The sequence below is a fragment of the Mastigoproctus giganteus genome, chromosome 14, assembly GCF_048544385.1.
Source record: "Mastigoproctus giganteus isolate SK-2022 chromosome 14, ASM4854438v1, whole genome shotgun sequence".
NCBI classification, from domain to species: Eukaryota; Metazoa; Arthropoda; class Arachnida; order Uropygi; family Thelyphonidae; genus Mastigoproctus; species Mastigoproctus giganteus.
In genome coordinates, this window is record NC_143588.1 from 17,560,527 (window position 1) to 17,587,187 (window position 26,661).

General features: G+C 35.1%; 1 protein-coding gene across 3 annotated transcripts in view; it reads left to right on the top strand.

Moving 5' to 3' along the window:
• The first annotated feature begins 14,482 nt into the window (after positions 1-14,482).
• The window catches only part of LOC150074998 (uncharacterized), a 381,296-nt gene continuing 369,117 nt past the window's right edge, over positions 14,483-26,661 (top strand). For all 3 annotated transcript variants that reach the window (XM_090388218.1, XM_090388219.1, XM_090388221.1), the window contains exon 1: positions 14,483-14,609. The gene's annotated coding sequence lies outside the window, so the exon portion shown is untranslated. The remainder of the gene's footprint in view (positions 14,610-26,661) is intronic.

The window sequence follows — 26,661 nt, forward strand, 5'->3', positions numbered from 1 at the left end:
CATGGAAACCATAAATTCTTGCTTGAGAAATCATTAATAAACACACTGGTCCACATTGAAGTTCAGGAGGACCTACAACTCTATCTTCCAGTGGTTATCCCGCAGATATTCCTGATTTGTCACCTATATAGCCTACGGACCATGTAACAAAGGATCATCAAATCTCAAAATCAGGATACGTGCAGGAAGTGACGTCATATACAACGCTATAATATACGAGAAACATAACAATCGCATGGTCCTAACTTGTGAACAGCGACAAATCTTTCAGTCCATTGCCTCCCTCTCCCAGAAAGGAAAAAAAAAATCAATAATTTTACTATATTTAATGAATATTATTATCATCAATAAAAGCAAGACATATTTAGCCAAAAAGAAAGAAAGAAATCTATAATTTGGCAAATATTATCACCATCAATAAAAGCAACAAATATTCAGGCAAAAACAAAGAAAATTATAGTAACAAACAGAGATTCTATAATACTGAAATACACGACTCCTATTTAAGTTTGGTTTATTTAATAAAAGTTGAAAGTGGGATTTTCGTGGTCCTGCTTAATATTTTGTCATAGTAACGTGATAATTTTAACCTTTTTATATTTTTATTTTATTATATATATTTTTTATTTTAATCTTTTAATATTTTATTCGTTGCGCTGCACAGCAGGGATAGATTTTGTATCAGGAATTGCTGTGGGCCCTCCCTTCTAGACCCCGAGTAATGAAGATAAATAGAATACGATATTATTCCTCTTTTCGTCTTTTTTATATTGTTCTTAACTTACCTTGCAACCAAATTCTTCAACACATCTTTGAAATTCGTATGGGTTTGCCGCATCAAGAAATCACTCTACGGGGACTTGAGTACGCTTTTGTTCCTTCATTTTTCTCCTTTTTTTTCCTGTACTAACCTTCGAAGCTTTCCTCTATCGATGTCTCTCATTCATCAGCATACACTTGGGAACTATTATGTCCACTATACGCTGATGTACTACAATCTATATACGTGTGCGCGGAGTTTTTACTCTACGTTCTATTAGCAATTCCATTCTTTCGTTCCTCCTTGGAAACCTTAAATAGTGTTTTATTTAACAGCAATATGTTACGATGGTGGTTTCAAAATTATCGGAATAATATATATTTTTTGCCCAGTGTGGCCATTACACCGAGATATGTTGGAGGGTTAGATATGCTCCACATATTTCACAATAGATACTTTGGCCATCTTGGTCTAACGTTCTCATAGTAGAAGAAATCTGCCGACTTATCTCCAGCTGCAATAACGTATCCTCAAATTTGTCGTCGGTATGAATATCGCCACATTTTGAAGAGATGTTATTCAAAGTATGATTTCTTCATCTTTGAAATTGTTCATGGTGGTCGCAGTCTACTACCTATTGCTCAGTTATACGCTAATCAACTCACGTTTATGTTATTTAAAAAACTCTTTGGTTACGTATAAAAAGCTGTGTTGTAGTCCCCTTAAATAGAAGGAAATTTTCTAGTTATTTTCCTTTTTTTTAACGGTGACCGAGTGTAGATTATGAGGTTTTTCATCCCGAAAAACAGACAAGCTGACGAATAAACGTTTTTACAAACACAATACGCTGACTCTGCAAAAGTTAATCAATAACAACCTAATTCAAATAACTCTAATAATGACTAAATGTATAAATTTACTTGCGTTGTGCTAATAGAATCATATTTAAAATTTTAGCAATGCTTCCTAATGAAATTACAGGACTTAAACTTAGGATTAATTATGATTTTCTGATTTCAAGAAATAAATTTAATTCTTAGAGGATGAAATTAGTTTCAATACATAAGGAATTAAGTTTTATTAATAAATTGGCCTCTGGTGCCTCTTTAAATAACCTTTTCATCTTTTAAATTCTATTTTCCAAATTTCAGTTTAATTCTTTAAAATCAACAGCTTAAGTTTTAAAAATGTATGAAGTATGTAATTTTCTTAACAGGAGTTGCTCAATTTTGAAATAAATTGTTAATGCACGTATTATACGGTAAAACAGTCTTTTATATCTGTAATATTTTAACCCATTTTAGCGATATATAAATTTTGTTTTCCACTGTGTAATTTCTGTCTAAAATGAAGGAAATTACAATGATTTATTTATAATTTTAATCATCGCGTCGGTTAACTTGTAGAGGAAGTTTACCTACTCACCCGAGGATCGTAGATTGTAGACATTAACTCCAAAATATAGCCGTGATTTAGTGCTTTAAAATGATATATGAGTTGTGGGTGTGCGCTGTTTATTTAGCTTATCATATGTCTGCTGTTTCTATAAAAAGAATCTGTTTTATGATCTGGAAGGTGTAAATTGTGAAGGATTGACACTTTCACTGTCTCGATATCAGTTTACAAGAGGAGGTGTAGTCATAGGTGTGCAACACACCCATATTGTGATGATATAGTATCACCATGAAGGATGTATTAATGTGAGTTAGCAAGTTTATGTATGAGTATGCTTTTTTTTTTATTCGCATTTTTATGCATACTATGCATTTTCGTTCTTACGTAATTTTTTTTTTTTTTTCGGTAGGAACGTTTTTAAGATCCTAAATTCGAATCTTGGAAAGCCCCCACCCATCCAAAAGAGTCAGTCTACTTATTTAGCCAAACAGACAAATAATAAAAACAAAGAATAATAAAATAATAATAATAATAATAATAACATACATAAATACTTTGTAAATGATTGAATATTCTCGGTACTTGCTATAAATATAGCAAATATAACAAACAACTTTGGAATCAACACCTTAGTAATAAGATCTGGACAATTTACATAAATTTAAGGATGACATCCAGACTTTAATAAACGAATTAATATTTCAAAAGGTCTTTTAATAAGTTGTTTAATTTATTTCCCTTACTGTATTAAAAATATATTTTTAATATAATAAGCATAAAATATTTTAATAAGATTATTTAATAAAATTAAAATATTTTAATTTAATATTTTGCAATAAGAAAATTATTTTAATATTCTATTTTAGGATTTTAATATAATATGAAAAATATTTTAAAACAATAAGAAAAATACATTAAATATAAACTTTTTAATAATAATAAGTGCAATAATAATAATTATTATTATTGCAGTGGATCGATAATAATAATTATTGATCCACTGCATTTTTAAAGCTATGTTCACTTCATATTATTAATCTAATTAAATATCATCAATTAAATATAAATATCATATATTTTAATATTAAATATGATTAAATATAATACATTAAATACCAACATTTTAATAATACTAATTTATTATTATTATTATTAATCTCAAGATCCGGATATTAAACTTCTGGAATCGCTACCGATTAGAAGTTCGAGCCTATTCGTAATTAATCGTGTTTCTGAATGTCAGAACCGACGAGATATGTGTAATAATTTTGTGTTGGAGAAACTTTTCACAAAAGCATTTCTTTATTTTTATAAATAAATTTATTCATTTAATAAAGTCAACGTGTTTTATTCACTTAATAAAACACGTAGAATATACGAAAACCAAATAGTTTTTTTTTTTTTTTATTGTCACTATAAATACAATAAATAAATAAACTTACGCATTGATTCATTAGAAATTGTTGCTATCATATGCACAATACAGACAATTTCTTGTTGATAATTTCAATATGCATTACAATTACGATAATTTCTTATACATTAACTTAATATGCTTACATCAGCACTGCTCTCTGGCGGCTGAAGATCAAAACAGCGAATCCAGAAAAAAACTAGAAGTAATTATTATCAATTATAATTACTATTTATATATTTTAATATTAATAATTTATATTAATATTAGTATTAATATTTTAAAGTTTTTAATGTTAATAATTTTAATTTAGGAAAGTTGCTTGTTATTATTAACGGCGAATGCTACTAAAATATTAGATTCTATTCTAACATTAACCCAGCAATTAATGTCAAAAATTAATTCTTTTAATTGTAAATTTTTAATTAAAATCTGCAATACTGCGAAGTAAATTTTCTGTTTTTCTCTTTATTATTATTTTAACTTGATTTAAGTATTCCTTTAAGATAACTTTTGATATTCGTTAGTGTGCGTTCGTACCCCATAAGGAGAGCACAAAATTATTGATCCACTGCATTTTTAAAGCTATGTTCACTTCATAAAATGGCTTACATTAAGGGGAAAGGGCAGTGAATCTTGTCATTTAAAATATGAAGCGACAGCAGCTGAAATCAAGTTTTTGACTTCTCAATGTATCACTACATTCTTCGTTTCATATGACGAAAACAATAACCTCCACTCCTCCCCCCACCCCAACATTCTTTTCAGCAATTCTGTAAAATGTGAGGGAGCCCCTATACAGAAGGGGACTGGGGAGGTGAGGGGGGTCACGACCGAATGATAAAAAAAAAAAAAAAACGTGAATCTTGAAGTTCTGTAACGCAGAGAAAAAGCGGGCGAAGCGGAGCATTGGCCGGTAACCATGGTAACTGTACGGCAGACGCAGGTTTCTAAGAATCTCCAGAAACTCTAATCCAAGAGAAATGACCAGACGGTTTGTTTCCCTCGCTGCCGGCCAGTGAATGGACAGAGGTGATTTAGGCACTCTTCCTTCAAATCTGGAGCGGCACGGGCTGCCGTTTCCATGGCAACGACACTCTCGCGACACAAATGGGGCGGAGAGGCCGAGCGCTGGTATGTTTCGAATTAAAATCCTCGCGAAGATACTGGCTTTTTCTATATCTGTAAGTCGGGGGTGTGTCGAGATGCCACGGGGTTTGCCATTCGAAAGGCCCGCAGTTTAATCAACAGATGTGGCACGAGGAGGAAAGGCTTCCTGGCTGTCGACCTGACGCGCGGGCGCGCGCGCTCACACACATATACACACACATACAGGGCACACGACGTTGATTGCTAAGGGGATGTTGGAAAGTGATAAAACTCACTTAGTGTTTGATCACGAACTGCCTGCCCTCTTGCTCCTGTTTGGCTCACCTGATACCAGCCACAAACCTGCTTCTCCCGATCTGTTTTCTCCGTAACTGCGCCTTCAAAACTCGTCTAATTAAATATGGTTATCAACAGACTGTTTAAATTAAGTTCACTCAAATGCGTCATTTCTCTTTCTTCTTTTCTTGCTTTTCTTATTTCGTTCTCCCTTTCTTAAATTATTTCTGTCGGTAAATCGAAATCTCAGAGTGCCATCATTGTATGACGATGTTTTCTGTTTGCGCATTTAATTTAATATTTACTCGCTGCAATAATAATTACGCATTAAAATCTGCGCAAACGATGGATTTACTGCTGATCATCGGTGTGTTTCAATTGGCTTAAAACAGAAATTCTAAGTGGAGAGGGAACGCGCAACCATTTGTGGTCACAAATCGAGAATGCGCTGCCTCGGGTTTCATTCATCTGCGAAGAACTATCTGGTCCAATTAAATATGCGCAGGTGTAAATTTCACACCTGCACATAATTTGCCTTTATATTTGGGCGCGGTTCTGTTGCTTCTATCAAGGAAGTTTGATATTCGTTTTGGGGCATACACGTATTAAGAGCGCATGGATACGTGAGTGTGCTAGCAAAAGAGTACTCTAAATTAAGCACACTTACATAGCTGTCTGGATAAAATAATGTACCGCACCTTTGGTTAAATTGCTTCTTTATCTTCCGCAGTAGATGAGCGAATACTTTTCCTTGTTACGCGTGTTGGAAGGAAAAAGATCGAAATATCCAACTACCATCACTGACGTTTAATAAGCATCCTTGTACTGTTGGAGTTTGAGTTCGTTATTATTTATTTGTTGTTTGACATGATGAGTGATTGTAGATTAATTGTGGGATTTAACTAAAAGAAAATTTTGAAAGAAAAAAGCAAAATATTCATTTTATGTCACGAGACCGGCTAACTTGGCCACATTGTGAAAAAGCTTTTAAAAGTTCTTTCATCGAGAAGGCAGCGATTATAATAGTGTTATATGACAATATTATAATCATGGCATTGCTTTGCATGTAGCAGGGCTAGTCAAACACTGGGATTCTTTTCTTTCGTTTTTATTCCAGCTGTTCAATATTTCTCGATCTGGTCGATTACAATATATATATTTGAACTCTGATTGGCTGTGACTTTTTTTGTTTAAACTTTAATGATTTTGACAAATATCAAAGTGGCATTCGCATTTTAACTCTATTCAGAAGAGATTTTTTACCAATAAAATATAAGAATTTCGAAGATTTACTAAAGTAGATTTAAATTCTCAAGCTAGGAAACTAAATAACCTAATTTTCTAGTTTTGTTTAATGTTCTCTATTCATTTTTGGTAAATGCAGTTAAATTTTTATATTTTATATTGCATTTATAGAGATAAATATCCAGTAAATACTCAGATTTTTTTCCTAAAGGAGAGCACTTTTTTGTTAAGTGTATAGAAATGAAAACACCAATCGACTTGAATTAATTTTAATTACAAATTTGCTAAAACACTCTACCCTGGTGTTTTCTTTTTCTCTGAATGCGTGTGTGTGGTGCATTTCTGTCTTTGTGGCGGCGTTCACATCTTTCTAATAAGAAAACAGATCGATAGATTGAAACGAAAGAAAAGAAAATTCCAGCTATGTTTGGTACGGCTTCTCAACCAAACATGGATTTCAATCAGCACAACGAATGGAGTCCGAAAGAAAGAAAGAAAGAAAAAAAAAACAGAATTTAAACTTCACTAAAGGTTGTAAACAGAAATAACAGCCTCCAAAGTAAAAGAAGGCAGTGGGAACGTCATAAACATCACATGTCATCAGGATGCTTAACGATTACAACCCCCTACCCGCTTTCCCCACTCTCTTCCCCCATAAAATCTCAGTGTAGTGACGGGGGAGAGGCAACATCTGGTACAGGCCGTTACTGAGGGACTCTGCACTAATGTATTATGTAACAGGCCCAATTACTTTTTTGAGAAGTTGCTGATTTCGAAGAAATATCGGCTTGGGATTCTGTTCCCCGGTGATCGGCCTTAATGAACACTTCTAATGGTTTCTCTAACAGGATTCGCTGAGCATAGGTCCACTACACAAGGCGGTGTGTACATAATGCATGGCTTCCCTTACCCACTGCATTGTAAACCTATTAGGCATTGAGTGCCACGGAATCTATTGCACATACACCGCAAAAGCTTCCGCATTTCCTCTCTTTCAAACATGTGCCACAACTTCTTTTACTATTTCCCTGCATCCGCGAACATCCTTGATATAAACTCATTATGCCAAAGTCTGTGAGTGGACTCGCTGGACAGGATAATCCTTGCATTTATTCTTAATAGCAGCGTGGCAACAGGAATTATGTTAGTCAGCAACAAATTGTACTTTTTTTTCTTTTTTTTTTAAATTCAGTTAAATCAGAAGATCATCGCTTAAATTAGAAAAAGTTTTTGTCGAATTCCGTGAATGCAAATTTCTCTCATTACGAATGAAATGACGCCATTCTTGGTTGTTAGCTAACAGGAATGATTTCGGTCATTTTTAAGACGTAAATTCCCAATTTAAAGTCCATTAGTTATTGCTCAGTATATTGATGGAGTTTTAATTAACTTCAAAATATATTTTCCTATTTCAATCTGTTCGCCTCATTATCTATCTGCGTAGTTTATGTACGCAGTTAAAAAATGGTTCGTGTTTTATATTCTTAATAATTTTAATTGGAAAATTGTCCTGCTTACCATTTAAATGTCTAATAATGAACGATAGATTTCGCATTTGAATTAGTAATTTTCAAATTTATCGCAAGAGATGAGACATATCATTTAATAAATACGTGTGTGCCTTAAGCGCCAAAGAAACTAAGGATATGAGGCGAAATCATATTATATCTGTAAATGAGTGTCCTTTGGTTCGTTTGTTGTTTTTCCTGGAAGAAAAAAACCTGAGTTTCTGGGAGAAAAACTATACGATCCTCACTTAAGACTAACTCAGGCATGTTTTAAAAAAGCCCCATCAAAATTCCTCATGTCCTTGACGGGATTTGAACTTGGCTCTTCTTCATCCGGTGTGAGAGGACGGTGATTATAATCCACTGTGCTACTTGAGAGGGCTTGCTTATCAAATGTGGGCAAATTGATTCGTGAAAGGATTCGAGCACTGAACAGTTATAACAAAAGAGAAATTATCTTAATAGGTAAAAAACACCTTGTAGCTTTGAAGCTGTCCAGGGATGCTTCTCAGTTATCTGAATAAACTGATTTCGATAATTTTAATAATAAAGTAATTTTAACCGCTTTCTTGGAAGCCTCAAACAGCTTAATCTTTAAATACAGACTTTTGCTAGAAGAAATGGTCAATATTTTAATCGAATTTTAAAAGAACTTTTCATAAATCGGATTTGAACTTCGTACTTTGTGGAGATCTATGGTAAGTCAGATCAATCATGTCCTCGTGGTTGTTGTTGTTCTCGTAGTAGGGTTTTTGAAGCATCAGCGGCTAAGGCCATATTTCTCCGTGTATACTGTCCATAAATTGTGTGTGCGTGTTCTGTGGTCGATTTGCTATTTGCTGAACGAAAAATCCGAGTTTCCAGAAGAAAAAACTATGCAATCATCGCCTAAGACCAGTAACTCAGCCATGTTTGTGAAAAAGGGCTATAAAAAATTCCTCGCATCATCGACGAGATTCGAACCCGAGTCTTTTTCACCTGGTGTGGGGTGGACAGTGATTATACGAACTGTGCTATCCACGAAGGCTGCTCTCGTGGATAGCACAGTAGTGCAATGGTTGCATGGCTTTGTTCCCCGAAAAAAGTAAAAAAAGTAAAGTGCAGCCATTATCAACCCACTGCAGGATGGAAGCCTCCTCAACAATTCATGCTGAGGGAAATGGACCATAATCTGCCACGCTGGTCCAGTGCGGGTTGGCAGATCGACCGTATTCAGCAGTCAGGGGCTTGAACCCCGGACTACTCAAGGAGCGTGTGCTACTGCACTCCCGCTCCTGCCCACTCGGCTACGGAGTTTAGCTGTTCCCCGAAACGCGGGTTTTTTGTTCAACAAACAGCAAATCCATCACGGAACACAGAAATTTACAGACATATTATATAAGTTGCAACATGGCCTAAGTTGCTGCGCCTAAAACCCTACAACCACAGGTCACTCATAATGTGATTTTTTGAATTGTTGGATACTAGTTTGTACTGGATCGAATTCTTTTATTAGATATGGAACGAGCTACAGCATTCAACAATCATCCAGCCTATCTTAGGGAAGAGTCTCATCTCCCTTGTTTAAAGCTACACCGATCTAGGGGTTGTGTTCGATCCAAAACTTTATTCGGGTCATGTAGACATGCTGCTCACAAGAGCTGCTCGACTTAGATGGCTGCACACTTGCAACAGGTAACTGACAGATCTGGCATGGTCAGGTACGTTCACACCATTGTCTACCCCCCCCCCCCCAACATTGTATGCAGGAAAAATATGGGCATCGGCAGACCTCACTATAATCAAACTAGTGTACGCTTCTGAGTATTGGCTCCACAAATGGGATTTACGCAGGCTCAAAGTTACCGCTCCAGCTTCGTACCACAGCCATGTCCAACACTGTTAATATTCCGAGGATCCCATGGCTTTTTTATAGGTTTTTTCCATATTTGTTGTTAAACCCTGCTCAAATGATGGGATATTATAAGAAGGCAATGAATGTATAAACGTGTGTTGTATGTCGTACATAATTATATGTCATATACAATTTATCGTATATCATATAAGCAATATATATTTATAAAGATAATATATATTACACGTTACAATAAAGATAATTCTTCTTTTTAATGGCAGAAAGTAGTTTCATTATGATATAAAATAAGACTGAAGCGACACATTTTTCAACTGTTGTATTAAATACACTAAAAAGAATCATTGTCAACACTGGCGGGTGGACACTTTTAGCACATTCTGTAACAGTTTTTATTAATTCAGTATTCTATTTTAATAAATTTTTGTTATATTGAAAACTGGGTTACATTTAATTGGGTAATCGTGTACTAATAATCTCTTTATACTTTTAAAATTACAGTCAACTGATTGCTGCTTTGAAAGGTATAAAAATTCCAACCAGTGTACAAAAAACAGATGAATCTTTTAAGAGTGTCTGCGCATGTAAACTTCTTATCGTTAAGAATAGATAACAAAATCTCAAACTTCAACATTATTTCTTCACTGGGGTCTGTTATACTGTACGAGATTACGTTTATTGCTGTTTGTTTAACTATTCCGCCGGTCTAGTGCTCTTATCCTTAATATAGTCATTTAAATTCGAATTACCTCAATTGTACAAGTGGTCTGCTTGGCAGGCGAAACACTGATAATAGCGCCATCTAACTGAAATGCGTTTTCAGCACGCTGCTCTTATTTTTTAATTAATTATTAATTATTCTAGCTTCGTGGCAATGGATGTAATTATTGGTTGGAATAATATATGCAAATATTCTAATAATAATGAATTTCCTCAGTTAAAAAAATAACGTTAGCAGTTATAGTAGTTTATTAAAATTTTATAATAAGCATTCTATTTTCAATTCCAATAAATTTTGACGATGGTTTCATCAGCATAAGTCACTAAATTTTACTGACAGAAATATGCCGGCGAATTAAGAACTATTGCGCATGTCTAATTTTTCTAACATTTTTAGTGATTGACTCACCTTACACAAGGAGACAACACAAGAAGACAAGAACATAATGAACCAGTACTTTCAATCCTCTGAAGCGTCTGGCATTGCCATCTAAGTATCTATCGTTAATGCGTGTACAAAAATACTCTCAGAATTGCTACGGCCTTCCTAAACAGCTGTGAGAGTGGTGGAAGTTTTCACTTATTCTGACAAAGGCGACCTTATGGCATGTGACTAGTTCTTTAAGAGATGGTTTCTCTTCAAAGCCGTGGAAGCTGAAAGGCAGGTGATGTTGGAGTGATGCGACATTCATTTCCGAGAAACTTCAGGTGATGAGTATAATAGTGCTAACTGTAAAAGCCAGTGTCGTGGTTTATTAAGAGAGTGGCTTTTAAGAATTAAACTTAAGACTGTTTGATACATAAACTGGACATGTTTATGTGGTGTCTTAGGCCCTTGGTGCTTCAACTATTTACCGTTACTCCGAGATATTTTATTTTCTTGATTTTTTCAGCAACACATGCATTTACGTTTGTGTTTACAATAAACGATACATCTAGAGCTTTAAAAACTTGTACGTACTTTGATTTACATAATATACATTTGTGTGTGTGTGTGTCTGTGTGTGTGTATATATATATATATATCAGTGTAGAAGGAGAGTAAAGGAGGTGGAACAACAGATAACAATTCAGTTAATGGTAGAGGACATTTCTGTCACTTATACCACTATTTTTTCAACTCAATTGTTTCCGGATAGGAATCTTACGTTGTTACTTTACATAATAAACATGCCCCCAATTGTGTTGTATTCTTTATTTTCTTTACATTTGAGTGGGCAGGCTTCGCAGAACAGGTTCCACAACTTTTAACAGGCCATGCACATATGCAGAGTGTTTTTTCGGTAAATTACCCTCTCTTCTTTGAAGACATTACAAGCTTGCGTAATGTAGGGACAGTTTACCAATGGGCAGATTGTGCATGTGAAGTAACATCACAACACATTTAGGGAGCTTGCTGCAGGACACGTCATGACTTTAAATGCGTTATTAACAGCACCGAACTATGTTTTTGTGAGATCTAATAGCGTGAAACTTAAGCGTACAATATAAACATGGTTCCAGAATAGACTATCCGGTTTTTCATCACCACAGGATGCATAATTTTAATTGCTTTTATGGTTGCTTTTTTTTCTTTTCTTTTTTTTTTTGTGTCCTTGCTTGATTGCTTCATTACGAATATTACCATAATTCTCTGCGCCCTCACATACAAATAAGCCGTGTCATTAGTTAAGTACAAAATAGCGAGCCGCTCAAAAATCATCTGAATAGGGCTGAGTGGTCATTATATCCACTGCCAATGTGAGCATAAGCGATCTTATTATTGTAGGGATTTCCGATGGTTTCCTTTCCCTTTATACATCATAACTGATTATGATAATCTGTATATATTTCATGACAGATCTTTACTTTTTATCTGATTTTATTATTTTGGGTATGTGTCAGAGAGAGAGAGAGAGAGAGAGTACAGTACTTATTAAGGGAAATCAAATATAACTTTTATGTTAAGGAAGATCACATCAAATACAGTTATTGTGATGGGGAATCTTCTATTGGCATCGTGGAGATATGATGGCTATGATCGAAACTGCTCATTAATTCATGTGTGAATCGCCTTTTGGACTCGCATAATTTCTGTTATAAAATTGCTTTTGTTACATTTTTAAGCGTTTCTAAACTATGTAGACCCTTTTATTTTTAGCAACTTTTTCTCTTTCTCTCTCGATGAAATCGAGAGCCTCGTTGGTCTTTTCTTCTTTTTTTTTTTTACATCTGTGGAATGCTTTTTGCTTCTTCAGGAAGGCACGTTTCAGATCAGTAGAGAACTAGTGGTTGGTCCTTAAGGAAAACGAAAAACCTTAGATGCACACTTAGTTCAGCAAATCTTGTAAGATAGTTAGGAAGTAAGATAGGGTAGAAAGTTGGTTCCTGCTTCCTCAAGTGAGAGTTTACAGACACCTTCCCAGTTATACGATCTTAAAAAGGTGAGTAGTTTATCGTTATTGATATATTTGGTGCGAAATTTTTCTGGAAGGTCACAGAATTTCTTTGGGTAATCCAATCTTCATGTAATATTTTTAAGAGTTTGGATTATGGTCGTAAAAAAACCAAAGCTAGGAGATGTTCTTTCAGTCAGTCCCTGACAAGTTATGGTACAGTAAATGTATATTTTGATTGCTTCTTGTAGGATTAGTATTTTCTTAAACCAATCCAAATGTGTACAAGTGTGTCTAGCTCAGATTTTGCAATTTTTTTGCCCTCAAAGAGGCACGTTGAAATCTACCTTTATGGATGTGGAGATATCGGATGCAAGTTCTACGGTATCCTTATGTGGGAATCCAAACTTGTCTGAGGTATGTTGCGGAGGAAGGTAGATGAGACAATTTTCGATGTGTAAGTTTTGAAACTTAAATTTTGCCCAAATTGCCTCAGGTCGAGCTCTTTCACTATCCTGTTAACATGTGTCGACTTTTTAAGATATTTTAGACACTCAAGTTATCTGCATTGTAATTTGTAACATTTTAATCATAAATTGGCTTTGGAGAGAGTTTATTCAGCTGATGAAAGAATATAGACTAAAATATTCTTTTAGTTATATAACACGGATATCTCTGGAATATAAAAGCTGTGCAATATAAAATACTCAGAGCAAGTATTCAGCTTATCCATCACGCGTATATTGAATATCACAATTGTTTTCGGCAGATTTTGCATTTAGTTCAAATATTGCGGGGAAAATAATTCCGGTTCTACTCGTATTTACACATCTTATGATTTAAGGGTAGAGAAAAGGGAAACGTACAAAACTAACTGACAGACTTAGCCGATCTCCGACTGAGGGTACAGGGCTTGTATTTATTAACCGTATTTAAAGTTTATTAAGTTACATTTTGAAATCAACCTTAGTTTTATAAATACGCATTTTAGCAATCTTGATAATTCAGTTTAAGTTGGGAGGATTCAATAAGTCAACTTCCGACTAGTTGGTTCCTAAAATCGAATACTGAAAAGTTCGAATAGTCTAACTAAACAAATCCCAACAGTTACGTATTGTATTAGCTGGTTGTGAACCCAGCACACTCCAAAATCTTAAATTGTAATGTAGTTTCTACCTTCGCCTCCGCCCCAGCGATAATTTAGTGTCACAGCTCACAATGTAATAAAATAATGAGTGTAAAAAAGAGGTAAAAAAAAAGCTGCATCAATATGCCAAGCCATCTGCACGTATTCCACAAATGGAACAGTTAGATATCCCTTAATTTATAGAGGATTGTACCCGGCAGTTATTGAAATGGGGAATGCATGTACAGAATCATTAATAACTCTCTGAAGAATATGATTTACAGTCTCACTTAAATCAAAGCAATACCAGCGTCTAAATTACAAATTCTTTCAATGGGCTGGAGAAAGGCGAGATAAATTGCGCGTGCGCGAAACCCATCCCGCATATTTAGTCATCATTCAAAGGTGAACGAAATGAATTTTACATTATATTTTAACCATTATAAGACGATGAGCAAATGTTACTGCGTTGAAAACACTTAAATGAGCTTTATCTTAAATGTACAGGATCCGATTCTGACGTAAGAGACGCGTAGTCGGCAACTTCCTGTGTTTACTAAGTAATTTTTAACCATTCACGTGATTCCACGTGACTGAAACAGACCCCCTTGAAGACTTCAGGTAACGCCGTAATACATGCATCCCGCGTTGTTCCGCTGGTTCTTTCCTCAAAGAATTATGACTTAATAGGTGTCACAACATTCTCTGAGCTGCAGTGGTAATATGAAAACCAAAAACGTCTTTTATTGCTTTTCTTATCTGCAGGTGGTTTGGTTGCAGCTTTCGGCACACATCACACACTGGAGTATCATGATTAGCGCTATGAAAGTAAGTGGATAATTAGTTTTCTTTAAAAATCTATGAAAATTAATTCAAGGAGTATTGTACTGTTGTCATTTTGATGGTAATTATCATAAAATTTCGAGTTCGGCGTATTCTCCCATGAGCTGCTTTGTTCGATGTAACCACGTGTTGTTCCTCACGTGCTGAAAATGGACGTCACTCAGTAGTCTCTTCAAAGGATACTTAGTTTTTTTTTTATTGCAAGCTCCTTGGTCTTAAGATATTTCGCAAAACACAGTGCGGTCTTTCATCCAGCAAAAAGGTGTTCAGCCCAGATCACTTAATTTTCGCAACTAATTTGCAGACAGAAAACGCACGCGATTGATCAAAATATCAAAATCGACAAATCTGTGTTGATATGGACATTTTGAAACAGAAACGAGTAAGAAAAATAAAATTTTCCAACGGTGTGCCTTAAAATGATAAAATACTGTTAACGTAATTGTTTAATTGTAAAATTGTAGATTATAATCTAATTATTATAATCTATATTATTATAATATAATTATTATAAATATCAGGAGATATTTTTAATTGCATAAATCCAAAATCAGGTTTTGCTTATCAGTACAAAAAGCCTGATTTATGGCTGACATTCGTTATCAGTTGGGCCCCAAATAGTTACATTTTGTAATTATTTGAGTATAAATTGTTGACAGGAGAGACAGATAACTTGGGTTTATCTCTGGCTGAAACAGTGCCCCTATTTTTAACGAAATAGACTAAGCAAATATTCATCTGGTATTCTATTGTGTCTCCATTTTTTCCTGCCTTTCTTGGGATGGAAAATTAAAAATATAAAAACTTAACTTTGGTCAGCTCTTGCAAACTCTAAGGGACTGCCTAATAACAAAGATAATAAACCAGTCCATAAAGTAAGAATGAAGGAAGTGAGTCAGCATTGATAATTTTAAGTACATTGAATGACCAAAGGAGATAAACAGTCTACAATCGCAAATTTGTAATACTAATGCATTGTGAGAAATCATATTAAATTTATTAAATTCAATTTAAACCTTCAAAGCTAAATTTCTACTTGCTTCGATTACACCTTTTGTTGGTGAAGAATATAGCAGTGACTTAATTTTCATTATTAATTCTTAGTTCATTTTAAAAAGAACTAAACTTGAAGCTGCTAACGGTAGCTCATGCCAAGGAGGACGGTCTCTTTGATGGCTTACAGCGAAATTTTCTCGTTGCTTATAGGGACTTTATTTTTTGCTTTTCACACTTGGAATATTCAGGGAGGCGATTTCTATGCCTCCTGCTTGCAGGCGGTACAGTCCCCTAAGTGATGAAGTAACGTAAGGTTGGATATTGGACGGCTGGCGGCAGGAAGATGCCATTGGGATTCTGATTATTTCTGCTGCATGGCTCCCGAAATAATCAAAATCCCAGCTGCCCACACACACCCACAGATTAATGGAAAATCGTAGCATGTGATGTTGTGGCGGCCTTACCATCACGTTCTCATGAGCTGAAATTGTCACCAATAATGGTGGACGAGCGAAATTGAAGATGTCCCCAAACAAGCTTTCGGCTGTTCAAAGAACTTCCGACAAACACGTGAAACTTTTTCGAGCAGTATTCACTTTTGATCTTTGAGCCTTCTTGATGCCGAAAAAGTAAATGCAAAATGAATCACAATTTTTGGACGCACAAATTATATTAAGTGGTTCAAGCGACGACCTTCGAGTTTAGTAGCAATCGACTTCAAATTGTGACGGTGTGAACAGTCCAGACTATACATAGTGTGCATAGTATTAGGGTCAGGCGCCCCCGGTGGTTTCCCACATCTGCGCCACTGTGAAGAAATACAGAACTACTGTAAATGCCAGAAAAGTGTTCTGTGTTGAATACGTAGTTTTGCGTCGAGTTCTGTTGGGTGTCCTGGCATTTGGCCGTAGGGCCCCTGATGGAACCCCACGTTGCCCGTTGAGAAGCAAGTCTTAATCTCTAACTGACCAAATTCCTGTACAAATAACTTAAGTTCACAGCCTGACTTGCACGTTGTGGTGGCTAAACAACACGTTATACCTAATTAGAGAAACCCTTTTCTCTCCGTCCGCGATCTGCCTTGATTGAATTCGTCCACGCTGTATTGAGATTTGAACTCAGAATTCTCCAAACGAGTGACAAGTGGCAAATCCAGTACTGCAATCGCTGAGAACTTAACTGTGTGAAAGATTCATTATGTGGAATCATTAAGTTTTACATACGTTGAAATATAAACACTGAACCTAATACATTCTTATTTCAAAAGAATCCAATCACGAGCAAATTACAAAAAAAAAACACTTTAAAATTCCAAGATTAGGAACAAGGCTTAATTTTTCACAAAAATGAACGATTTTCACTGTTAAAAAACCGAGTGGTGCTGTTAAACCTTAAAATGAAGTGAGGTTTTTTAAAGATTTCGAACAAATATTAAAAATAAAGAATATTTTTATTATTTATTTTAAAATAAAATAAAAATAAAAAATATATAGCTAAAAATTAATTTAATAGGAACTGAGAAAATACGGCGAATAAATAATAACTATTATTATTTATTAATAGTTATTATTTGGTGAAGAACGCGCTTTAGCAGAACGCGCGAACACGCTTTGGTAAAGAGATAGCGATTGCATTGTTGGGTTGCAGAGGTCAAGTGGTACCCACACTCAACCTTCTACAAATGATTTTGTTGGTGCGAAGCAATAACACGATCAACGGCATCTTGTTATATAGAACACTGAAATGAAGAAGACCACTACCAGGGGGCTTGTGTCAGGCTTGCCGTTGCCATGACAAAGATAGCTAAGTAAACGCCTCGCAGCTTAGCAGGCTCGTGGCGACGGAACTACCTACTCGTGTACGTTGGACACCTTCACCTGGCTGCCATCTAACAGTTTTTCCTCCTTCTGGCATGAGTTCAGAGTCTCGTTGTACAAGGACCTGCACCTGTCTGGATATTCTCCATATCTGCTTTGAAATATCTCTTAAATCAAAAAAACATTCATAAACAGAAGGTTGAAAATGTTTAAAAAGCAAAATTAACTGATTTAATGCTTATTTGCGCAAGTGAATTTAAATGCCGAAATCAGCATATAAAGATCAGTAGAGCTAAGTAGTTTGTTGGTAAAAATATGTAAATAGAATGTACTGCTAAATGGCGTGCACTTTTAACTTGCTGAGTCGACGCCGAAGATAAGCGGAGGTTCGCAACAAAAGGTCCCGTTTTGACACCTACACCAAATGAATATCTTTGCTGATTACTGCTCGATTTCAAAGTGGGTCAAAAGTCCTGGAGAAATCAGGAGATAATGAGGCCGTATTTGCAATAGTAGAATTTCAGGCGGCTGCTTATAAGCGTGCGTTAATCCCCGAAACATAATTTTATTCAAATAATTTTTACATTTTTTCCCGTGGGGGGGAAGACATTGATATCCCTTGAGACTTAACTCAGAGCCAAGTGAAGAAAACCCATAAAAGTATCTCGGGTCATTGATGGGATTCGAACCCGAGCCTTAGCAGGCTCGGATTCGAATCTCATCATAAAGGTTATAATTACAATAAAGTTAAATTTTATTAACTTTAAAATAAAAATAAAAAATCTATAACTAAAATTTATTAACTTATATTAATATTTGTGTTATTACTGTTCATTATTTTGTTGTTGTTGTTGTTGCAAAGGCTCTTTTTTTTTTTTGCATGTTTGGAAGGTTGTTTAGCCTTAGGAAAAGTTTCGATAATTAAAGGTTACTAAGCATAAAACGAAAATATTTCATTTATCATGTAAGTTGGTACCCAGAAATTGTTTGGGAGTTAATCGGTATAAGTTCCCAGAGTATTGTTGCAAGCTCAAGGCTCCAACTAGCTGTTTCCCTTTGGGGGAAGGGGGGGACAATGTCACTTGTCTGTAGGGACGACTCCTCTCAGCTGTGTATGTGTGTGCTTTCATTCCATTAATCAAAGAAAACATCTGTAGTTCTAATGAGTGTCGTAGGAACATTGATACGTCCAGTCTCTCCTTGCAAATAATTCGGTTGATAGCGGACAGTTTGGAGACAGAGGATTTTATCTGCGCAGCCATTCAGGTGGGAGCCCCGATAACAAGCACCTTGTTGGTGGCTGTTTATCTGGCCCTTATCACTGGCATCAGTAAACTTGTAGTACCTCCGATACTTGGTGTTATTACTATGACAACGCGAAATAACAGAGTTGTCTAAGGCGATGTCATTTATCTACGGAGTTAAGATACAGCGTTTGAATGTGAAGATATTTCAAGTAATCATTCGGGTCACTACCAATCTACATTGAATAAACCAAGATACATGTCAATAAAGCTCAAGGCTGCCGACGCTAGCAACTTAAGAGATGATTTCTTTCTTTGGAAAACCACAACTTTGAGAAATATTAATAATTAACCTGGTCGAGCCGAGACCTAGGAAACCTTCCCTTTATTTATTATTTTAAGTATACAATTTCATTGGCTTTTTAATCGATTATTAAAATTTAAAAAAAACGAAAACATACATCGTGGATAATTTGAATAAATATTGAGTTTCTCGAAAATCACAGACGAATGAGGTTATTGTAATTTAAATCTAGCTGTGATTTTATAAATTAATAAAATCTTCCAGAGGAACTTCTTGTGGAAAAGTGCACGGCTTTTGTGAAGACAAAGATATTTTCCAAACGTCGATTAATTTGCGCATGTTTCATCTAGTACAGCGCCTTCTTCAAGGATAAATGACATAAAATATAAATGAAAAATCTACCAAGAACTTTGGTATTAAATTTAGTTCTGCGTACTCAACTGGAAGGGGCGTTTTATTGAAATAAATCGCCGTTGTTGGAATAACAACATCTCAGAGGCCTTTTGTACACGCATTTTTATTTGTGATAGAATTGGATTGCTTTTCTCTTTTCGGGATGAAAAACCGGGAATAATACTCTCCAAAGAGAGAAACCTATGGGGTGAGTTAGCCGATATCAGGACAGACTATTTCAGTGCCGAGTGTAATCTCCATTATAAGCTACTCTGGGACTGATATCAAACAATACTGGCAATATCAAGCATTTATAATCAGAATTTATAAATGATTTAAACTGTCTGGTTGACTGAGATGCAAAAAACAGCTTGGCTACCAATCTGCGGTGTTCCACGACCTTTTCTGCAGTTTATTTCGTGACACTTTTTCTATATCCACGTGTGTGTGTATGAATATATATATATATAGTTAAATTTATAAACATCTAGAAAGAAAGCACGGCATGAATCTCCTAAGACAGTCATAAAACTCTAGTTGATAACAGACATTTAACAGTGTCTGTGAAACGTATCTAGTTTTGCAATGTTTTATTCATTCCGACTACCCTTCAGTACATTTTTTTAGTGAAAAACGCCATAAATTTGCCTTGCCCTGACATATTATCCTTGAAATTATGCATTCAAAACATAAGTTTAAACGTGATGCGTATTCTTTAGCGTACAAAAGTGTCTCTGTTGTAATAATGAAAACTCCTCTGCTAACATTATAGATTCATAAGATTAAGTTGAAGTAATTGTCTGCCTGCCAAATTAATGATATTCTCCCCCCTCGAAATAACATCGTCCGCAACTTAGTATCGCCGAGATAATTAATTGTCATTATTATGCATGTCATGCTGTTTAAAATGCATGATTCCCTGCCTGATAATCTGATTCTATCGTTAAAAGTTCGTAGTCGGAATGGTGCAACGAAGAGGTTGTCGTGACTTTTATTTGATTTGTTGTGCTGCATTTTTTTTTTTTTTTTTTTATTCATCTCACGATAGATTAAAGTCGTACTTTGTTTTTTTTTTTATTCCTGTCTCTTCACTTATGTACCTATATGGGGGAAAAGAACCTTTGTCCTTGAGTTTTCGGGGCACTAAGGGGAGGGTTCGACCAACCGCCCGTTACAACAGTTTATCTAGCCTTTTTTTTTTTTCTTTTTTTGTGGCGTTGCACTTGAAAGTCTGCGAATAGTCTTTCGGACCTGTTCAAAACCTACACGCCCGATGCGCTTGTCTATTAAACTAGCACACACACACGCGTCAGGCGAGGGCCCCTGATAAGTGTCGTACCTAAGGTGGCCAGCCGATGTGTTGGTTCCATTCGGAGGAGGTTTTATCGTACTTTGAGGTAAAGGGGAAAAGTTTGACGATCGGAATAGAGTGACAGCTGTAATGAGGATTTTCTTTCCTTATCTCGAGGCAAAGTGACGATGTGTTTCTTGAACTTTCCTTCCGCCACAGATTCTGGGTGACGTGCGGATGACGTAAAGCAAAAGTAAGAACTTCAACTGTCTTCTTTTACGGACGTGGTCAAAATAATACATTTAATGAGGTATTGGTCATCCGAAGAGGCCCACCTGCAAAAGGGGGTCAAGAGCTGTTGATAATGGCAAACACCAGTTTAGGAAACGCTGTTTGAGTGCAGAGGTCACTTTTTTTTGTATCCTTGTCATGCTTCTATTGGAGAGATTTTTCTTATCGCTGCCTGATAGACCAGTTTAGATAAATATGTAGAAAGCTTCTCACACACTAAAAGAAGATTACTAGTCTCCCATCTGACTTTTAATTAAGATCGGACTAGTAGTTCTGTAGTTCTGTATGTGATTACACATTTTTATAGTCGGTTTGTTTGTTTTTAGGAGGTCAGGGGTTAACAGTAACTTCCCAATAAGTTGATGTATTCACCCACCAACGATATATCGATATAATACAAAAGTAGCTTTAATTCCGGAAAGATTAAACAAATTTAATTAAAGATAATTAATATAACTAATATTAATAATTATAATTAGTTATGGTAGTAAAGTTTAGTAAATACATTATAATTTAAGGCGTTGTGACATTATTTAACATTGTAATTTAATGCAATCGAACTTAAGAAGTAAATTTTTGTTAGATAAAATAGTCAGAGTACAGAATTGTGTTCAAACTGGCAACGTTGATGGAATTACGATTTGCCTGAGCAGAGAAATTAAGTCATTAACTTCACTGAGTGATAACTGCGCTTTACTCCAAAGGTTTAGAGACAATGAGTGATTTTGCTGATAGATTTTCTAATCTTAAGTTCCACGAGCAAGAGCAAATAAACACGTTAGCCATTAACTGACAGTGTCAAACCACAAATAGATTATACATTAATAAGGAATATAGATCTTGTTAGTAGGAGAAGGAAAGTAGATTAAGGGGAACTTATCATTTTGCTTAGTCTGATTTTTTTAGAATAGTGTCAAGTTTGTTTAATCCACATCCCACTCCTACATTACTATTAATGGTCACACCCACTGACATGTTTCCATTGATAGTTATTTTCACTCAAACACACAGAGGATTTTGATACGACACGCGAAGGATTACTTTGGGGAATAAATATTTATTAGCAGACGTTTCATTTGAATTGTCTGTGTTTCCCCCAGTTAGAGAATCGCTAATAACATCAGCTGAAACTTTTGGCTCACCCCGTACATGAAAACAACGACCAACTCGTTACTAACTGTTCAAATTCAATTAAATGTGTTTTATATGAGTTAAAGGGCAACTGAAATTAGTATTCTTTACAAGCTGTTTAAAAATCTATTGTGTCGAGTCGTATTTATTTATTTATTTAGAATTCTTTGTACAATCCGAAATAAAGGAATTACATTTTGATTAGCTTATAGATTTAATGTACATAATGCAAGAGAGAGATATATTTTTTTCCAGAATCGCTACTCAAAAGATTTTAATTTTACTTTATTGGAAATCATCGAAAAAGCAGGGCTACAGTCGAATATTTTAATTGAAACTGGTAGTCTTCTTTTTATTAAGAAAGAACGTGACTACATGTTTATGTATTGATAGGTGGGACGGTTATATTCTTTACTAATAAAAATGTATTAAAATTAAAATCAATAGACAATGATTTTAATGTTAATATTTTGTAATTATACAAATTCACCGAAATAAATTATTGTTTCTGTCTAAGTTCAAAGCACATTAATTGTAAAAACACTGAAAAATTAAAGGACCACGAGATCAATATCAACAGATAATAAAACCATATTTTCACATGACTTTTAAACTGGAAGAAAATGACACCTGGTGGCAGTAAACAACGCGTTTAAAAAAATCGAACAAACAAAATAAAAGAAATATAGAGAGGCCTCTGGTGGAAATAGGTGTGGGCGTATGAAATAGCTCCGTGATAACCATAAATTGTCTTCTCAGTACGTGGGTGGGAAGATGCCTGCTGATTACCGGGTGTACAAGTTCTTCCTTGTAACTTACCTGGAAGCTTACTTCGAGTAGACTGCAGAAATAAGTAGTGAAATGGAAGCCAACACCTGAAAGAGAAAAAACAAAGAAAGAAAACTATTGAATCGTATCGTGGAATTTCAAATAATAATGTCATTATTAGAAATCTAATCAATTTAAACTATATAGGAAAATGAAGGTGTTCTAGAGAAGTTAAAGCTTCTTTACACAGAAGCTTTAAGTAATTGCTTAAACTAACCAAAAGTGCTCATTTGTATTCTAACACAATTAGTAATTTATAATTAATTCTTTTTCCTCTGGATTTATTCAAACAGTTGGAAAATGGGAGTCTTCTTTAAGAGATATGACTCCCAGTTTTAGTTAACGTATTTGGCTGTAATCCTGCTTTATTATAGGATTTCGAAAGTACAAAAATTACACTGAAACTCGCTCTGTACAGGAAAAGAAATTCTCATAAAAAAAAACTGGTTGTGTGCCTCCTGTTCCCCCACTATTCATTGTTCTTTCCACCGACACTTAAAATATGTAATTTCCCCTCTGTCCGGTAGTGCGAGAAAATTGCTTTTCTAAACTCTTAAAACATTTATAGCGATGTATTTGGAATTTATTTTTATTTACAGCAAAAAATTACATTAGATGCGACAGCCCGTAAATAGCGCAGTGCTTCTGCTCATGTCTGGTGTCATGCTAGAATGACCACAGAGGAGTGAGTAGGGATGAAGGACTGCGACCACTTTTTTAAAAAAAAAGTAATTTCGATATATTTCGGCATACAGATGTTGCGCTACTTCTATTCTCGTTATAGAAGTAACAAAATAGTGGTAGATGTGGCACACCATTCTGAGTTCTTTATAGCTGTTTGAGATTTTGGTGACTTTCCTGAAATATATTTTTATTTATCTGTTTTTGTGCTCGCTTAAATCATTCTGCATTACTAAAAGCATTCAACGAGACCAGAAGTATGCCTTTTTTGTATCGCTATTATTAATAGATATTGTGTACAGTACTTTGCTTAAGAATTAAATGAATAGGGATAAATTATTTAAGATATTTAACGTAATTTTATTTTTGAAAAATAAAGTCGCTTTTAGTACTTATATTTTAATTAGTTATTAATACATTCATCCTATTTTGTTTAGAATTCACTCCTAGGGAACTAAGACCATGAGGTGTCGCTAATACAAACTGTGTGTGTGTCCTTCCTTGTAGCCCGTCTGAATTTTGGGATGAAAACCCGAATATCCTGAAAACAAAAGTGCAACTGTCGCTCGAGACTGGCTAACTCCGCCACAGTGAAAAAAGCCCATAAAAATCTTGGGATTCGAACCCAGTTTTTTTTTTTTTTTTTTCTTTTCCTCTCGAAATGGTGTTAAACGATAATGACTGAAATCACTATACCAGCCTCGTGATTGATGCGCAGGTCATACTGATTTTAAAGTTAAAAAAGCGCAGCATTTAGAACTGTCCGAGTTATGACTTCACTTTCAACAATCCTTAAACGTTGAAACTCTAGCGTCGATCTATTGGAGCACTATTAATAATAATTCCGATAAGAAAACTCACTCGGGCATCTATTCGTGTAAAAGTTGGCGAGTAAGTTTTCTTTTACGCTATGTTTATCTCAATTATTCAGCGTTGAACGGTTCAGCTTTCTTATACAATAGAGAACGCATTAAAGGCGTCCTTTATGTTTGTCTGTATTGTGGAAGTTCCGAATATTGGACTACTATGATTGTTGGTCGACAGAGAGACGGAGAGAGTGAAAGATCATTGAGGTCAAATAAAGCCCGATGTGGCTGTAGTACTGTGGACTAAGGAACAGCGAGTCTAAAGTATCCTACAGTGTAACACAGCCACAGAAAAACCTTGCCTTTTTTTCTCGTTGAGAATAACGGTAGCAAGTCGCAAGAATGCCAATGACCAAATGAAATTCTGATACTTCATGCAATATACAAAGCCAACATCGATCGTCCGGAATAATGACTGATCGGCCCAATGCTGAAAAAATCATAAATAATTCATTCACTCTATTACAGAACGCAGCTATGTTCGGAATGGTCTATAAAAAGTTTATGGAAGAGGTCACTATATTTGCTTAGTTTTCTACGGTACTTCCTGCTTGCCAAGACCGTCTACGCCGGACCTCTTACTATAGCTTTGCTTATTTCTTCATCTATCTTTAGATCTTCGTCTCTTTTTTTTTCTTATACGCGCTCTAATGGATATAGCAGTTAAATCGTCAAAAGTTCCCAAAACTACTTACTTATTGAACGCAGCTGAATATTTAAAATCTTCATATCAGGAGTGCGCTTGCATAAAAATTCTTAAGTGGAAGTTCTTACAGCTTACAGACTCCCATCAAAGATCTTATATCGATGTTTAATATGTGAGGTTGATGATGTTCATAGCGGGTAAGAATAGGAAGAGAAACTTGGTGGTATAGTACTGGGAGTGTAGTTCTAAAATGTACATTCGAAAGCCTTAGGAAAAGGGGCGAGCCCTTTTAAACTTCAAAAGGATTCAAAACCATGTATAAATAGGCCTAAATATGCAAAATTTTTGCCATATTTATTTTTTATTTTAAAATAATTGCAATAATAACCGTACATGACACAGTACGTCCTTGTGACATGTAAATCTTTCGGCCAGTCCATCTTTAAAACATCTTCATGTTTTAAAGTAGTGCAATACCAGGGCAACTTGTTGTGAAGGCAAAAATATGTTCTCTTTTGAGCATGAAGATCATTGTAATAAATTACGTTATATAAGAAACATATACAATTAAGGACACCTTTTACCACTTGGGGAATACAATAGGTTTTATTAAAACTTAATTATATAAACAACTACTTTTGTTAAATGATTTCCCCTTTCACCGATATCACCATTTGGTATGAAAATAGGATTTGATTAGAATCCCAATTGTTAGGCCTACTAACAATCTAGCTTTTATCTGATACGTTTCAATAAAAACTAATTTTATTTCCCATTTAACGTGGTAAAAAACTGTCCTTAATTATATATATATATTTACTTATAACATAAGTTTACCACTGCATTATCGAAACAGTTTAAACTCTTATTGGCAAAACACTCTTTAAAAATTTAATTTCATTATTAGTTATTAAATTAATCCTCTTCTTTTGTACGCAAAAAAAATAATTAATTGTGTAATTAATGCGGTAGCGGATACCTCTTGTTAATCTCCATTTTCATTCGGTCAGGGTTGTTGAGTAGAGGCAGCAACAAGACATTGAAGTGGTAGAGCATCATACCACGAAAGAGTACCAAAAAATAATAATACTCGTATTATTTTTTTTATTTTGAGACTAAATATTTGAAAACACTCAGCATTCAAAGATAATTTCTTCGGCTTGATCGTATTGGTGCCTCGTGCGCCTTCTCTTTCTTCGCTTATTACGAGTCCCATGAATTTTACAGAATAGTGAGCGAATCGAAAATCCAATTTCCTCACACAAACTGAATTAAGTATTTTTGTCTGGGATTTCTCTCGGTGGGAGATTTTATGCGATCGGTTGAGGAAGTTCGATAACCTCTTGGCCGCCATATCCTATTAGCACGGAAAGCGATGTAGCCCGCAGTTAATAATCGGGAGGTTAATTTGTTTGCAGAAATGCAAAACCCTTTAAAGTTTCCATGTTTACCAGAAGGAATATTTAGCAGGAACGAAGGTCATGCGGTGCCCGCGGGAGTCGTTATTAATGAACTCAATGTCAGTGGAGTTAACGAAGATCCGTTTTCC